General features: G+C 48.8%; 1 long non-coding RNA gene across 1 annotated transcript; it reads right to left on the bottom strand.

The window, feature by feature from the left end:
- Positions 1-1,396: 1,396 nt before the first annotated feature.
- Positions 1,397-4,725, bottom strand: LOC309674069. Its single transcript, XR_014269357.1, has 3 exons — positions 4,638-4,725; positions 3,608-3,730; positions 1,397-1,413 (listed from the first exon to the last, which is right to left on the bottom strand). It is a non-coding gene; the product is annotated as an uncharacterized lncRNA (long non-coding RNA).
- Between the last annotated feature and the right edge of the window lie 1,392 nt (positions 4,726-6,117).

The following is a 6,117-nucleotide window of genomic DNA, read 5'->3' as shown; positions in this document are numbered from 1 at the left end:
CCAACACTCTCCTGGACAGTCAGAGACAAGAGGGTCATCATTAGCAGAAGCAGTGATGGTTGTGAAGAGGACTTGTTTAATGTCTCAATAAATAAAAAAGGCCCTTGTACACAGACAACCTCACCTTCCCTCTCTACACATTTAGGGAATAACAGAGGTAGCTATGGGGGCTTGGACATTCCATAGCCATATCTGTAGAGCACAATTTAGCTGTCCTTTAGGGAACACAGGTCAGCTGAGAGTGCCCAAGCAAAGGCAACAGGAGTTGTGGCAACGTACAGAGGTAATCTGGGCATGCAAATGCAATCCGCACTGACTTCGCAGATCTAACTTCCTGCTCAGATGGAGGACGCAGCTGGTTCCTCAAACACACGCAAGATGCACAGTAGGTCCTGCCACATGCATTGGGGACAGTCCAGCTGGCTGCAAATAAACAAGTACCCAAATCCCTGGCTCTCTGCCCTCCACTCCTTTCTTCACACCACATTGTCCTACAAGAAAAAACAAACAAGCAAGCACGCACCCAATGTGCTTTCCAAATGGTTGACAAGTTATCACTTGAACTGGGAGGAAAGGACATGATGGAAAATCCAGGCTCACACACTGTCATTCCAGAGATCTCATATTCCGCGAAAGTGCATTTGAAGACTAGTTCTCCCACCACAACGATGCAGCCACCAAGGACCATGCTTCAGTCCTGTCCTGTCCAACAACACTGCACAGCACCAACTTGGTGCCAGTGCAGGAGCACCCCCACCTCTCAGCACTGAAAGCCAAGATCTGATCCTTGAGGCCAAGCTCACAACACCCAAGAAAAACAAAGACAGCAAAGGCAATGGAAGATTGCCAGAAGTTTTGGCACCTACATTGATCAACATTCAAAATGGCCCAGAGGAAACCTCCTTTCATTGATGATCACAGTAATGGCACAGCAGAGCCATCAGCTAAATGCAGGGTACAAATATACATAAAGAACCAAAGCAACGAGGAAGCCAGACAGCACAACAGCAAGCAGCTAAGTGCTGCTTTACACACCAGTGAGGCAAGCATGTGGTTCCACTGAGCATTAAAACCCACTTCTGCAGTTCTTGCCACTTGCTTTTGTTGGATAATTTGTTCACAGGAACACACAGCAACGTCCATGCAGACATTCCTTCAAGAAGGGGGTCCCCATACATGCCAGAGATATTTTGTCCTTTCCTGGACAGATTGCTGTACCACAGGCACCCTGGGCACCTTACCTGCATTATGATCTCCTCGGATTGCCAGCAGACAAAAGCTGGAAGAGCTGTGAACAACAAAGGGCTCCTGCCTGCACTCCTTTTCAGCATTGCTACTCTCCCTGCAGCTCCAGCAGCACCCTTATGCCCCAGCCGACTCCTCCAAGTCTAAGTTGTTGAAAGGGAACCACAACTTCAGTCCAAGGGGGCAGAATTGACAGAAGGAATGAACATGTTATATGCTTGCTACATTCCAGACAGAAAGGGTTCAATCGCAGTTGACTTCAAAGGACTTCTTGGCTTCCCAGTCAACAGCCCTTTGGGAGTCCTCCCCCTAGGTATCATTAACACATGCAGGACAGACTGGAAGTCAGGAAGGGAAGCAACCTTGCTGAGCCAGAGCACAGAGTGTCAGATGGCATCCAGCAACAGCGCATGCAGTAGGGATATTGCCCTCCCAGTCCTTTTACAATTAGGAGCAAAAAAGCCACAGAGATCACCTAGTTTGGCTCCTGGTGCAGCACAAACCATGGAGTTTCATCCAGCAATTACTGTGCTGGGGGGGGGGGGGGGGAAGCGGGAAGAGTATCTCATCTACAACACAAATGAACTTCGTACCAGCTCTGTGTTTGTAGTGATGAACATCTTCAGAAAAGCATACAATCCCAATTTAAACACTTCAAAGGGCAAATGCCCAGCTGGTGTGAATTGTCATTGCTCTGCAAGGGAGCCATAGCAATGCACAGCAGCTGAGGATCTACACGCAAGTGCCAGTGAATTGACTGTTTTTCCTCCGGCTTTCCCAGTGCGTAATTGCTCTTGCTATTAGAAGTTTGCATCAAACACAAAGCAACAATTAAAGGGCAAGGATAAATCTAAAACAGACATTAGCAGTGCCTGAACATGCTTATATGTGGGGTCCAGCAAAGAGAGCAGAAACAGGTCAGAGCAGATGGATCTGAGCATGGCTGTTCAGGAAGTGCATGCAGACAATGTAGAAGATCTCCATATGGAGACGAGGGCTGTGAGAAAATGCACGTGCATGACACTCAGCCATCCGCGCGACTGCTCTGAGCCATAAGCCCAGCATCACTCAGAACACGCACGTCAGCTAGGATGGAAGCAGCTGTTGTGATACACCTGGTTTGTGGGTACACAGCAGAGCAACAAATTCATTCCTCCTACATCCCGGTCCCCCGTAATTTTCCACTAGAAATCTGCTGGCATAAAAACTCTTGCTGGACCTGCCTTACGGTGCTTTCAGTTTATAAGTCTGTGTTCAAGGCTGGTGGTTAAATTCATAAAATGTGCTCAGTTCACGCTGTGTGTCAGAGCATGGGGAGACATCAGCAGAACTATATACTAAAAGCTTCATGGATAAGAGTTTTATCCATGCCTTTAAAAAAAAAAAAAAAAACACAAAACAAAAAGAGGCAAGAGCATCCACCCAAATAAATAAATTCTTCATGGTTTCTTTAAGCAAAGTTTTGGACGTTTCCAGCATGCACTCTTTAAACAAACAGTTCCATTCCTTAACGTCCCTGCAACATTTTCCCTTGAAAATTGTCAGTCACATAAAACTGAAAAAGTCAGCTACTAGACTGAAAAGCAACTACATTACCTAACCCTGTAAACCAGGGCATGCAGCCAGACATTTTAAATACATTATCAGGCCTTCAGCACAGATGTTTTTCATCACTGAAGCTTGAAATTTTGCTTGCAAATAATTCCCATTGCCTTTAAAAAGTCTGTGCCAGGAGTCTTCCCTGAGAAGGGAGAGACTGAAGGTTGCATGGATGTGCCAATTAGAATTTCAATAGCAGATAACCAGATGCAAAGTCTGTTTTCTGGCAGATGAGTTTATAAATCCAGCAGGGAATTTACAATTAAAACAAAAAATAAAGATGTCTGCACCAAGGCGTTAAAGAGGTACCAAGTCTGGACTTTAACCCAGAAAAGTACTAAAACAATACATGTGTGTATACATACATTATATAAATAATAGAACCAAGCAGCAAACATGCACAGCAAGTGCATTAATCTTCCACAAACATGAAAGCTAATAAAAATGGACAGATTCCTTCTAAACTATCCATTACCATGTAATGGACTGCATTAACATACACAGTAGCGGATGATTATGGTAGATAAGTAAGATTAATACAGAAATACATGCACTTTTGAGAGAGAGACACTGCATCAGCATGCATCTTATAGCCTAGCTTTCAAAGCTACTGATCAGCCACAAACCCTCTGATGTTTAAAGGGCACCAAATGCTTACTGTCAGAGGGTTCACCTCACTCAGCAAGGCTGCAACTTAGCTCAAGGTGGGGAGGATCAGTATTTCTATGGGTTTGTTCCTCCAGTAAGCAATCAGTTAACTCACTTTATCAGGAAACAGGCCTTCTGTTGCATGACCGAGCCTGGCATGGATTCAGTCAGCTAACGTGCAGGACATCAAGTCACCTTACTTGACAGGATCCTAAGACAAGATTTTTCTTTGCCAATCCTAGAAGACAAAGTTTGGGAGACAGCAGAGGGGAAAGTTAAGGTATTCACCGAATCTACCACAACCAGATCCACCACAACAGGATAGCCCTGCAGGATGCTGTATTTGAGAGCTTGGTCAAAGAAGAATATTTATTCTTCCTACCATTTACTGGATTCCATCTGACACCTTGCTGACATCACCCAGGGTACAGTTAAACCTACTGAAAACCTTTACTTAAGATACAATAAGACAAAAAACATTTCAGTATGGCACCACACAAAGCCACATTCCATTTGCAAAGGTAACTTCAATTGTACACACTGGACATTATTCATTCAGACATAAGATATTTTTACTTATCTGTGATGCCATGCATAATGGTGATCTGCTACAGACACCATATTTTTGAGGTGGTCCATAGGGCCTAAAGATGTTATCTTTCAGGCAGTGAATTACTTGCTGAGTCAATCAGCTCTCTTCCCTGCAACGAAGCTGACTTTCCTCTGCTTCCACCTCCCCAAGAACAGAATCACCGACGAGCACAGACACGTTGCATTGAAGGGGAGCAAGGGGTAAGTGCCGAGCCACCCCTTCCACAGCTGCTATAGGGGATTCCAACTTACTTGCAAATTCATTTGCAACTTATGGGGCAGTTTATGGGAACGGCCACCGAGCCCTTCCTCCCCTCCCCGAGGCCGCGGCGACTCATCCCCGTCCCGTCCGCAGAGGTTCAAACCGACACCCGCTCCGCTACCCGACCTGTCCCGTCCCGGAGACTCCCGGCACCGCCGCTCCCCCGGCACGGCGTCCCCCACGTCTCCGCTCCCCCAAGCCCAGGCCGAGCCACCGCCCGCCAGCACTCACACACTCACGACGTGACAGAACCCGGCGGAGAGCACTGCCGCAGGGCAGAAGACGCGCTTACCCCAAGGGAGGCGACCACACGCCCGGCGCGGCCCCCCCGGGGAAAAGAGAGCAGTCCTACCGCTCGGCACCCCGCCACATGCCACGACCTCGCCCCGCCCCGGGCACGCCCACCTCCGCCTTTCATTGGCCAAGCCGCCTGCCGCCCCGCCTCCATTCATTGGCCAAGCCGCCTCCGGCCCCTCCTCCTTTCGCCCCGTCCGCCCGCGCCGGGGGCGGGGCTTCCCTCGCGCAGGCAGCGCTTTTGACCCCGGAAGCACAGAGGTCTTGGGGGTGGTTGTTTGCTCGCGGAGGTGATGTATGCTGCGGGGGTGGGGTTTGGGTTGGGGCGCTGGAGGCGGAAGCGGAAGCGGCGTGGGGCCGCCGGCAGTAGCAGCTGCGGCAACGGTGGGAGGGAGAGGGGTGGCCGAGTTGGACGCCCGTGGTGCGAAAGCTGGGCTTGTGTGGTGGCTGGAGCTTGCCCCGCCTGGCGGGAGCGTGAGCCCGAGCCCGGCAGCTACTGTCCCCGCGGCTGACGGCCTGCAGGCCGCTGCCTGCACGAGCCTGGGCCTGGGCGGCCCGAACCGCTCCCGTCTCCTCTGGGAGAGCCTTGCCGCCTTCGCTGCCGGCCCGCCGGCCCCTCGCGTGGCTCCGAGCCGCAGCGCTGGCTATGCTGTCGCTTCACTAGAGTTACATAACGCCACGAATGGCCCCGGTTGCTGGTTTTGTGTATAAATTACCTTAAATGTGCACCATAGCTTAAAATCCGTGGTTTTTAGAGTTTGGTTTGGGATACAGCTGTCATCAGATGAGGTAATTTCATTCTCTGCCTAAATTTCCATAACACAGACACCAGCATCCACCATCTTCTGTAAGTTGTGGCGCAGCAGCAGAGTGCTTTTTTGGCAAAGCTTAAGTTTTAATACCAACAGGTTTTGCCCATATTTTTTGCAAGCGGACATCACAGGATTTTCTGTGAGGAGTGGAGGAACAATGGCTGGATTAGCTGGGTCCAAGCTTTCATAATTGCCACCAAGGAGGAAAAATTTAAAAAGTGTTCAGGCTAACAGCTTCTTGCTACCCTGGACTATGAAAAACACAGTTATTCCACCATAATATAGGCATAACTTTTCTCATAAAACCCCTAAACTATGCAAGTGTCTGGTTTACTAGACACGATGGTCCACCGGCAATGGCATTGCTTGAGTAGAGAATGCTGCTGAATTAAATACTGAATCAAATAGCAGAAATCAGCTCCTTGGTGATTGTTTTGCTGTTTTTAGTGCTGCTGGCAATGCCAAAAGTTTTCACGTCAGCAGTCCACAGCTGCTTGGAGCAAACCTTAGCAGCAGTGGAGCTTTGAAGCTTTTATATACCACGTTGTGTACGTGTATACAGAGATGCGTGAGCTGCATTCTGAAGCATGGAGCCAACCCATGAAATGGCAGAAGCTGCAGGACTTCATTTAAGCCATGTGTGTGCATTTTAGACTAAGCACACTA

The sequence above is a fragment of the Vanellus vanellus genome (assembly GCF_965231255.1).
Source record: "Vanellus vanellus genome assembly, chromosome: 6".
In the NCBI taxonomy this organism is placed as follows: domain Eukaryota; kingdom Metazoa; phylum Chordata; class Aves; order Charadriiformes; family Charadriidae; genus Vanellus; species Vanellus vanellus.
Note: the sequence above shows the minus strand (reverse complement) of the source record. Positions and strands in the feature narration are given on the sequence as shown.